The sequence below is a fragment of the Ciconia boyciana genome, chromosome 1, assembly GCF_034638445.1.
Source record: "Ciconia boyciana chromosome 1, ASM3463844v1, whole genome shotgun sequence".
Taxonomy (NCBI): domain Eukaryota; kingdom Metazoa; phylum Chordata; class Aves; order Ciconiiformes; family Ciconiidae; genus Ciconia; species Ciconia boyciana.
The window spans coordinates 202238214-202248978 of record NC_132934.1 but is presented as its reverse complement, the minus strand read 5'-3'; positions in this window follow the sequence as shown (position 1 = coordinate 202248978).

Here is a 10765-nt window from a genome sequence, read left to right as displayed (position 1 = left end):
CAGGGTTCACCTCAAGCGTGACCATGACTGTGTGTTTCTGGATTTTTGTCAGCCCCTGAGTTTGCCTCGTGCCACAGTGGAGCAATACAGCTGCCGGGAGCGCGTGCCGGCCAGGCTGCCTGGCTCCGGAGACACCGTCCATTCAGCCCAGGATTGGTATTATCGCTCCCCCGTGCTGTCTCACCACTGGAAACTTGGGAGTGTGTGCATCTAAGGCTGCGCATCCTCTTTCAGGCAGAGAAACTCTGTTCTCAGTGCTCTGCAAAAGTAACTAGTTTCACTGTAACATGGTCTACTGTGTCTTTTCTGGGGTGAGTGAAATCCCTGGGAGTGGCTATAGTTCATCCGCATGCAGGATGTATTTGGATGCTTAATGGGCCGCTAGACCAGTAGGCATATACCTCCTTTTTGATGTAGAAAAACTGTTGACAAAGAACTATTAGCAATACATTTGTAGAATTCTTTAAAAATGAATTCTTTCTATTCAAAATTTGTATCTAAATTTCAAACTATTTTGAAGTGTGATTGAAAGGAACTAAGGATCTAAACATTTATTATGGTTGGTTATCTTCCAGAATGGTTGAAGGATAACCCAAAAGTAACAGCATAGCTTTTTTGGCTACTTCTCAAAAAAAATTACTTTCGAGCTGAGAACAAATAAAAGAATTAGCACAGCCATAACAAATGAGACACAGACATAGCTCTCGTATCTTCGTCTGCTTTCAACTCCTTTTTGTTAAGCAGTTTTATTTCAGTGCATCCTATCAGGCTGTTCCTCCTGCTAAGAGTATCATAAGTTTGAGTAGGTGATAAAAGTAGATAACAATGATAAGAAGTAAAAACACAGAACATAATTTTTTCTGACATTGTCAGAAACTGATAGCATCTGCTTTAAGTTTCAGGGAACTTAGAGTGCAATGCCATTGTACGCCTAGATACTTTACTGTATATTACTATGACAAAATTATATTTCCTGCATTTACCTTATCAACAAAAGGAAAGACAAAAAATATTGCACAAATTGAACTTAGAATCTGAAACTGCAGAAGTGATTCCTTGTAAAATGATAAACAAGCATAATTTTAGGGTTTTTTTAATTTGAAGTATTTATGCCACTAGAGGTCCTTCATGGTCAGATTATTATTTCCTCCACAGTGGGGGTTTTTTCTTTCCATTTCTTTATCCATGCTACACACAAGAATGACTGTCTCTAAAGAAATGTATTTTGTTTAATGTAATACATTCTCAGAATAATAGAGTGATTTTTCCTTGATTAAGCTTTTTCTGGGAAAATATCAACATAAGGATTTTTCAATTAGAATTTCTTTAATAAAAGCTCCCATTTTATTATGAAATAAAATGTTATTTATTTTTTAATTCAACAATTGCACATTTTCACATTTCCAGTTTTCATCATCTTACACCATCTCTCGGACATAACCACTTTTCTCTTAGAAAAATAAAGGAAGGAAGCAAAGGTCAAACGAATGAGCGAAATTAGGATAAACAACTGGAACAATAAAACAATATGTAAGGTAGTTTTTCTCTGCTGCTCCATTATTTTCTTCTTATTTTTCCTAGTTAGAAGATGGTTAAAAATGTTTGAAAACTATTTGGAAGAACTGTGCAGCCTTGGGAACCTGAATGATAGGACTGAGATAAAAATTATCACTACAGAACACAATGTCATTTATCGGGAAGCTAGTAACAAAGATTTGTAGCATAAGCTTATCATTTGGAAATTATTAGGAACTAAGGCAGAGAAATACTTGCTGTTCCCAACATGGCCATGAGCTGTAGAGGCCTAATAGCTGCATAAAGGGCAAATGTAATCCTAGGATGCATCAGCTGGAATCAAGACAGAGATGTGTTAGACTATACAAAGTCCTGGGGAGACTTTTTCTGAAATACGGTGCATGTGCTGGTTGCTCACGTTCAAGAAAAATGGGCAGAAAGATGCAGGAGGATCTACAGGAGACCACGGGAGCTTGGCTTGTTAGTCTAGCAAAGGACACTGAGATGGGATGTCACTGCTGTCAAAAAGTGCACTGAGAGCAAACCCTAGAAAAGGCAAGAAACTTTTAAAAGACAGTGTTAGCACAAGAACAAATGTATATATGAAATATTATTAGGTTTAGGCTGAAAATGAGAGGACAGTTCCTTACCAATATTGGCAATACAGCTGTCTCTATTAGGTTCATCAGGGCCTGGAACAGATTTTCCATAGGAGAAACAAGAAAATAACTACCTGGCAGCATTAGCCCTGATAGCCAAAAGATTCGTTCCTGTCCTGTTTCTATAGAAAAAAAGGATTTGCAGATGAATGAAATCATTATCTTATAATTAAAATATTCTAATATTCTCTAAAATTAGCCATAAAAAAATTAATCTGAGAAACATCACAGTAAGCTACTCAGTGCAAAAACACGCCTTATGGCTGCATCGACATATCCTGCAGTGCAGTGGTGGGCCTGCCGTTTCTACCAAGAAGGAATATGAAGCAGAATGCATTTCCACATCGCAATGTCAACAAAGGTATTAACTAAGAAAAAGCAACTGAATGAGGAAAGGTGTGAATTTCAATATATGGAGAGTTTTATTTAAGATAAAAGATCAAGAATGGAATTTAGGTACTTGATTGCTGTTGAAAATCACCAGAGCCAACAGAAATGGTGCGACAGTGGGTGGCATTAGGGGGTGATTAATACAAGGTCACACGAGTCTTTATGCCTCACTAATTCTGGACTCACACACCACCCTCACTTCCCATTCATCTGGGATGTGACCCTCTGCTTGGAACTGTTCCCAGGCAAAAAAATTGGGGTTTTATTGCAAACGTAGTGCCCCTGAGGACTAAATAAACTGATGTGGGTGCTAATTTCAGTAATAACTAGTAAAATCTCAAAGGACACTGGCTTCGCACCCACTCCAAACACAGCTCCCTCAAATCTTTAGTCTTCCAGCACTGACACCAACGTAGATGCTATTGAAAGAGCTAATGGGAAAATTGGAGATTACAGCTTCAAACCATGAGCGATGTCTCAGAAAGAAAGACATAATAAAGCCCAAGGACCATCAAAATTTGCATCTACTTAGCACATGCTGATAGCATGATTTTTTTTTCCAAACACTCGTCCCCGAAATGAAGAAAATTACTCTTCAATCCTCAGACAGATTTCTTTCTCTTAAGAGAATCATATTCTCTCGGTGCTTTCATGGAATAGCATTTTACGCATCTGACTGTGCAGCCACAGCCTACAAGAAGACCTCTTCAATAGGCATCTTCTGCTCTTTGGACTAAACAGAATAGTTTTGATTTTTTTAGTTGATCACCCGGATGACTATGAAAATAATATTTGAAAAGACTCAGCAAATCGCCTAGAGTTACCTCTATACAGACTGGGGTACAACCCTACCTGAAAACTTTCCACATTATTTAGGAATTATAGCCCAATGAATATTCCCAAAGTTTGGGAAGACTTCGCATTTTGTTTTCCAGGGAGAAACTCCTGGCAATAGGAACTTGGTGTGGATCACGTGGGTACACTTGGCTGCGTTTCTGTCAGACTGGGCAAAGCACAGAATGGTTATTCTGGCCTGCACTGTAGACCCAGGATCTGACAATCTGGTGTGTGTTGTGTCCACCATTCAGTTCATGCCTTCAGCATGGGATCCCTGCCCTCCTCTGGTATGGGATGTTGGGAGTCATAGCCTTCAGAGGACTGCCTGGCTTTCCTTTTCTAGGATGAACCACCGTGCCGAGTCTTCCACCTCTGGCTGCGTGGTCCTGTCCCTTCTCTGGTATTCATCCAGTCCTGCAGGGAGCCCATGCAGCTGGTTGAGCCACCAGAAAACATCTTGGGATTTGGGAGGTTGGGTTTTTTCCTTAAAAAAAACAGTGTTTTATTGACTCAGCTCTCTGAATCAGATTCCTGTCAAGGGGAGGACCTCCAGTTCCAGTGCAAAGGCAGAGGCATAGAGGGTAAGGGGTTGGGGTGACAAGAGCAGCTCTGATGTAGAGCCATTTTGTCAGGATTGGGTTCTTCTTGGGGAAGCACATTTTAGCTGTGCTCCCACTCTGTTTTTGATATAACCAGATTAGGAATTTTAGTCTTTAAAAGAAAATCACTAACAAAGTAGTCTGTTTACTATATTGATCCCATTTTTTTATCAAAATACCCAGTAACACTCCACTCAGCCTTGATACTATAGGAAAAATACAATCAGTGTATATTTAATTGCAAAACTTGCCATTCCAAGATCTTTTTTAACTAAGACTGCATTGTTTCTGTGGTATTACTTGCTTTTGGATTACTTGCTTTTCTGTGATGGGATATTGCCGTAACGATCGAGACGAAACTCACCGTGGGGAAGGCCAGAATCCACAACTGATCCGCCCTGCATGTGTGTGAATGCCAGACTTTGCATTGTGTGGTTTATCTTTAAATCTTACCACTTGTATACAGACTAGGGCTGAGAAGACACTCGTCAGGCCCTGCCAGAAACAGGCTCCACTCCCAACCTAGCAGAAGAGCTGGGACAGCCTTTCAAAGGTTGTTTTTACACCTTACTGACCCTATCGCTTTTCCTTCACACCTTGACAAAAGAGTTGTAGGTAAGAATGTCTAAGGCAGCATTATCATGGTCCACCACAAACAAAACGTGGCTTCCAAGCAGAAGAAATTGTTTCATTAGATCAACTAGTATAATTTGAAGACAGTTTAGCCTGACACACAAGCAGTTCATCCAATTGGATTTGCAGTGCTGCAGACTTGGGCTGCATCAATGCGATATTTATTAAGATAGGGAACTGAGAAAGTGGTTTTCTGAAAGAGCTCGCACCAGCATATTTTACCTCATCAGTGAAAGACTGGATGTGAGGTAGTATATCATGCAGCTGTACAGTCTGTGATGCACAGATAAATGGTCATGTCTGAGAGAAGAAGCGAAGAAAAGCTAGTTCTTTCATTCCTGTCCATTTTTGCCATATTCTTGTTTTCAAGTATCTAATACAGTATCTCTATATTGCATGTATTTAAGGCATGATAGGTTCCCCTTAAATAATCTGCCTACCCTGAAATGCTCTGTGTAGTATTTCTGGCATTTATATTGTTCATAAGAACCCAGCTAAATCATTACATTTCCAGTAATCACACTATGAGTCTCTGTAGTCTCCAATATTAACACTATCAGTACTACAAATATTAAAGTATGCTCTGAATTGTATTTATTTTGCACATGAATGTCCTAATTGTTATAAGGTAAGCACATTAATGTAATTCTCCGACTGTTCCACCCTAATGAATGTTCCTTTCAAAGTGTTTCTTAGGGTTTATCAAAAAATATTCATAGAATCGCAGAATAATTTCAGTTGGAAGGGAACTTTGGAGGTCATCTAGCTGAACCCCCTGCTTAAAGCAGGGTCAGCTAGAGCAGGTTGTTCAGGGCCATGTCCTGTTAAGCTTGAATATCTCTAAGGTTGAAGATTCCACAACTCTCTGGGTCCTTGTTTCAGTGGTTAAGTACACTCATGGCAAAAAACCCAAAAGGAATCCTTATATCTAGTCAGAAAATCCCTTGTTGCAAATTGTGATTGTCGACCTTTGTTCTTTTGCTGCATGCCTCCAAGAAAAGTCAGGCTCTGTCTTCTCTACATCCTCCCATCAGGAAGGTGAAGACTGCAAGAAGATCCCCCGTAGCCTTCTCTTCTCCAGGTTCCCTCGGCTTCTCCTTGGATGTCATATGCTGCAGGCCCCTGACCATCTTAGTGGCCTCCACTGGACACCTTCCTATATGCCATTTTCTTTCTTGTACTGGAGAGCCCAAACCTGAACACATAGTAATGCTGATTAAGGTGATCATGCAGGGTCACTTCAGTAGTTTTAACATTTAATGTCTCAGAAGCCTGGTTTCTGCCAGTTCCTTTCTGAAGTCTTACACTGGCTTACTTATCTATTGCTTCTTCATTCTTTTTGCTGTTCATATCTATATTGAAAGAGGTGTTACTTATTCTTAGGAAAGGCATTATTCTTAAAATCAAAACATGCCTTCTGACATTTTAAACCATACTCGGAGGAAAACCACTCTGTAGAAGCATATTAGGTGTTAAACAAGAAAAAGCAGAAATTGAGTATCAACTTCAATGTGGAACTAAGATCAAATTTTCTTCTTCATTTTGGTTTTTGTCAATATCAACAAAACACGAGTAATACCAGACATTTGAATGGTGTAAAATAAAACTATTCTACATATAAACAGATACTGTAGAAAACAGATACTATAAGGTTATACAAATAATGCAGATGTAAACAGCTTTAAATTCTTTTTCCTAAAATTCCTATGTATACAAAAACCATTTCATTGTAATTTCCTGCTTGAAGAAATTTTAAATAACATGCTCATGTTTCATATCAATTCCTTCTTAGAAAAATAATTACCTTTTCTCAAGAATATTATATTTCAGTATTAAGTATTTAAAGAATTTTTTAAATTTTTTTTTTTAAATATGTCTGTTCTTTTATCCATGTTGGAGTTTAGGTCTTGGGATTTTTATTCTGAACAGTTCCTGAACACTTTCTTTAAGTGAGGAGAGAGAGCAAAATGTTTTGTAAAAATAGAATAAAAGTTAAAGAGGTTAGGTGTCAACCAGACCTGTGGAACAGCATTCCACTCTCTGTTTTAATCTTGGCAAGACATTCCACTAATGCGTAAATGATGTAAACTGCACCTTTAACATATCATTACTTTAGTTGAACTTTCACCGTGTGGGAAGATATTGGAAGACATTTTGTACCTACAGTTTAATATACATTCAAAGGGAAATCGTTTAGTAATTCTCATAAATGAACACAAAATAAGCTATGTTAATTCACTATTTTTGTCAATATGAGTATCAGAAAATACTAGTCTTCCAGACGCTTGCAGAGCTTAGTTGCCAGGTTAGGAAAATGTTAAGCACCCACTTAACTTCATGTGTTGAAATGCTTTCCTAAACATTTTTACTAAGAAATGTAACCAGATAGTTTTAGCCATTCCTATTCCTTTTACTCTTCCTACTATGATTCCATTATGACTAAGAGTGATTAGAGAATTCTCTTTATCTGACAGTCTTAATATATATGCAACCTTAGTAAAATCAATGTTATGTTGAAAAATAAATTAATGATAGAGGAATTATTCTTGGAGATTTGTTGGGGCAGGGTTTACAAAAATAAAATATGTTCTTATCTGAAAGCTCATCTGTTTCATGGTAATGTTCTCTACGTTTCAGAATTTTATCTCATTTATAACAGTGCAAGGTAGCAGTACGTCTATGAAATTTGCTAGTCTTATCCAAAGATAAGCAACTTATAACGTTGACCAGAATTTTGTTTTGTTTTGTTTTTTACAACTTTTCTTTACACTCTTGGCCTTCAGTCCTGGAAACTACAAGTTGGGTCTTTCCACAGGAAATACACAGGTGAAGAGTTGGTATCCAAGGCTGAGTGATCATGTTACAGAGTACTATGATTGTTGCTTTGTCATTCTGTGGGTATGATAAATGTAATATCCCATGCAATAAAATGACTTATTGTTACATCTATGAAAGAAGAAAAAGAATGGCTAGACTGATTTACAGGAATCACTTGCATGATGTTATTACAAAGTCTCAATTTTATCAAAACTGTAATTTTTGTCATGTGTCCTGTTTCTTTTGTTTACAATTTTTTTCTGTGTGCTGTCTCTGGCTTACAAATTTTTCAGATACCTGCCCCAACAACCACTTGATCCACCAATATCCCTTAGTCCACCACTACCACTCAGCCCACTTACACCACCAAACCCCTTGCCACCATTACCCAGCCTACCAAACCAGACAGTGATATCAGCCACAACTTCAGCAGTCACATCATGACACCTCAGTATTACAGTGATCACTTCCAAGGCACATTCTCTTTCTGTAAGCGGTATGTAGAAATCAATGGTTGTTCAATTCTCTCAGCATGCTAACGTATGCTCTCCTGTTATCTGCAGTGCATTAATGGCGAGTTAAGACTTTTTCAAAGAGCTCTAATTACTTTTGCATTGTGAAAAGGCCGTTGTGCTTCCTGTAAGCAGTACAATATACTAGACAATACATACTCAAGAAAAAGAACTGTCTAAATTTGCAGTCAAGCATGTATTTACTTGTATTTTGACCCACCTGGAACTATTAGACCTTTTCCCATTTCCTTACAAGTAAGTCAGAACTTTACCAAAAGAACAAGGCATTCTAATATTTGAAAATCGTGAGCCAGGTTTTAATTAGAGTTTCACTGGAATAAATTCAAAGTGACTGCCAAGACTGTACATATACATCTGAACTCGAACTTTGATCTAGTCACACTTCAGGATCATCACAAAAGCTTGCATAGAAAAATGACCTAAATCAAAGGACCAGGTAGCTGGCTTTGGCTAGCTGTAACTACAGGATGTAGGCAAAAAAGATGTAACAAAAAACGTCTCTACAGATGTTTGACATAAATGCATCTTCTTGAATGAAATATGAAAACCAGAATGTTTGATAAGACTAATGAGGCTTAATAAGTGTTGATCAAGGTAAGCTAGTTTTTATCTTCAGGTCTGGCTCGAAGAGAACTGGTGATTGACCTTACTGTAAAGCCAAGAGGAGAGCTGTGCATGCTTAGCACTTCCCAGAAAGGGGGCCTGTGCTCACAAAATAACCCTCTTAAAAGTAGCTAGGTAATTGTCTTCCAAACTGTTTGACAGTCTCATATGGACAACTGCTTGTACTCAAATACATTCATTATGGTGTTTCTGTTCAGGCAGTGAATGTGATGCTGTCGTTTGAGGAGACTTCAGACAGGACAGTGGGGGTAACACATCTTAACCACAGCAATAGGAATTTATTTCTGGAAAAAGTGTTTTTTATAAAAATGATCAATCTATAAATCTGTCTGTGTGCCTGATCCTGAAAAACACTGAGAATCTCCTCAGCACCAAGGGTTTTCCCATTGACTTCAGCAAACAATACTTTGTCAGTGTTTTTTCCATCTTAAAATGCCAATGGTCACAAACATGCGGACCCATCTCTGGCATAGCACACCACTAGCACAATGCATCATCGCAACTTCTTACCAAGTTTAATTACTGCTAATGCATCCACATAAACCCAGTGTGTTCCATAGGACGCAACGGGCCAAACGCACCGCATGCTTTTAAGGCAAGGTATAGACTTTGGCAGGTAAAACATGGACCTTTTCTATTACTTTGTGTTAAAATGTTTGTTTTTAAAAAGCTCAGCCTGAACTTCATTACGTGTCTCCAGAACTCGGTCCCCAGCCCCAAACCGAGCGCCCGCCCCCCACGGCGCAGGCTGAGGACTCTCCTCACCGCCGCGCGGGCGCCCCCTCGCGCTAAAATGGCGCCCCCACCGCACCGCCCAACGGCTGGGAGGGGGGCGCATGCGCGCTCCTCGCGCCTCTTGGATCGTGACGCCAACTCGCTGCGCCGCCGCGGCCGGGCAGAGGCAGTAAACGAGGGCGGCGGGGGAGGTGCCTGCGAGGTCGGGCTGTGAGGCTCTGCGGGAGCGGGGCTCTCCGCAGCCTTTCGTCTTCCGCGTCGGTGTCTGAGGAGGGCTTGGTTCAGTGGGCAGCCTGGGGCGCAGCTCTGTGGCGTGGGGCGTTGTTCTTCCCAGCCCTCGGGTTTGTGCAGTGGGGTGGAGGTGCAGTGCCTGCGCCCTAGCCCCGCACTGAAGTAGTGGGAGTGTGTCTTCCTGCACATTCGGAGGGGCTTGTGCTGCGTAGGTAGGGCCTGTGCTGAGATGAAGGTAGCTTTAGGAGCAAAGCCAGACTCCTGCGCAGGAGATGCATGCAGGCCTGTTCGATCCGAAGCGGCTTGCTGTGCCAGTGCACCTCTAGGTACGATGCAGAATGCTTTCTTCACCAGTTTGTCCTTGCATGTTTGCATATGTGTGCAAGGGTCGGTGGGCTGCTTTTGGGGCAGTACTGCCTGTGGTGACTGAAATGCTAGTAAAAAACAAAAACATCATTGCTTGTAGCTGAATGTGTGTGTATATTTATACACATGTATATTTATACACATGTATATTTATACACATGTTTGTGTGTGCCAGGGTTCACTATTAGTGCTTAGAAAATTGATAGGTCGGTTCTAAACTTTAAAACTTTATCCAATTAATATTTGTTAATACATTCTGCACTAATGGTTAATTCTTATTGATTATTATTACTAAATAGTCAAAATGGTCCTCAGCAATATATCCAAAATTAGATACCAGTATACAATATTGTGGAGCTGATACTGTGTTGTAAGAACTGATGACCACAGTCATCAATGGTCTTAGTCACCAAGGTGGTGGTAAGTAGGTTTAAGAGCCCTCTAATGAGAAATGCTGAAACCACAGTGGGCTTCATCTTCTCACCTCCTAGCAAATTTGGGATCTTGTACTTTTATAAGATGTTTGACTTTCTAGGCAGTGCTATGTTTCTCTGCTTTGGCTACATGAGCAGCCCTGTTGGACTACGGTCTGTGTAGAGAAGGGTCACTCAGGTAGATTCAAAGGGAGAAAAGGAAAAACATCACTAGCAGGGTATTTTAACTGCTTGTGTTTTGAATTATTTTTCTCTGGCAATAAAACAATTTTGAGGCAGTAGTGAAATAAGCACTGACCAAACTATGAAATTGCAAAGGTCCTTAACAGTTTCAAAGAAACCACCTTTCCTTCCAAGAAAGATGATATGCGTGACAACTTAAGTGATAATTA